Source organism: Thamnophis elegans, chromosome 10, assembly GCF_009769535.1.
Source record: "Thamnophis elegans isolate rThaEle1 chromosome 10, rThaEle1.pri, whole genome shotgun sequence".
Classification (NCBI taxonomy): domain Eukaryota; kingdom Metazoa; phylum Chordata; class Lepidosauria; order Squamata; family Colubridae; genus Thamnophis; species Thamnophis elegans.
In genome coordinates, this window is record NC_045550.1 from 7,883,542 (window position 1) to 7,884,539 (window position 998).

Below are 998 nucleotides of genomic sequence, written 5' to 3' on the forward strand. Positions count from 1 at the left end.
TTGATAACTATTGTGGTATCTTGACAACAGGGCATCTGAATTCCACTTGGAAGAATTTAGTTCTTTGATGCGAATTCGGAAGCCAGTAATACTTTTCAGCTTCTCAGTGAATAATTTTTGTTCCTTCAAATCCAGATGCCTGCTGCTGCATATCATTTGTTCCACTAAAATCCATTATATTCTAAAATACAGCAGTTGCAATCAAGGACCATTCCATTATGGCACTATGAAATGCATATTATTGTATACATTTCTATGAAATTGTTCATTTTTTAAATAGGAAAAGCAGTTTCTTGCCACAACCGCTACATGGAAAAAAAAAATATAAAGGTAACAAAATTAATTTAAAAAAATAAATAAATTGCATCTTCATTAAAAAAAATCTATTAGAGTGCTCGCTTCGGCAGCACATATACTAAAATTGGAACAATACAGAGAAGATTAGCATGGTCCCTGCGGAAGGATGACATGCAAATTCGTGAAGCGTTCCATATTTCTGACTGTATGATAAAGTGGGCACAAAATTTTGAAGAACCAATAATGTTGGATACATGGGAAAAGATATGGGTAAGAAATGTAAAATTTACACAAGCCCAGTATTTGAGAGAAAACTTTTACAAGATGTTTTATAGATGGCATTTAGATCCTAAAATACTGCCCTGTATGTATCCGAATTTACAACCTAAATGCTGGAGATGTGATTGTGCTGATGCTACATACTATCATATATGATGGACTTGTAAAAAGGTTAAAGCATTTTGGATAAAAATATGGTGGATTATGCAAAATGTTCTTAAAAAAAGGATAAAGTTTACCCCTCAGTTATTTTTGTTAGGTATAACTACTAATTGTACTGTTAAAGAGACTAGGATTAGGATTAGGATTTATTTCATTTATATGCTGCCCTTTTCCCCGAAGGGGACGCAGGGCGGCTCACAACTCAGTCAAGGGAAAGGAGGTACAAACAGGGGATAAAAAAGACAAACAAACAATACACA

The 998-nt window shown here is 33.9% G+C and overlaps 1 non-coding gene across 1 annotated transcript; it reads left to right on the forward strand.

Annotated features, from left to right (window-relative positions):
* Positions 1 to 391: 391 nt before the first annotated feature.
* LOC116514482 lies at positions 392 to 498 on the forward strand. Its single transcript, XR_004256120.1, has one exon. It is a non-coding gene; the product is annotated as a U6 spliceosomal RNA (small nuclear RNA).
* Positions 499 to 998: the final 500 nt, after the last annotated feature.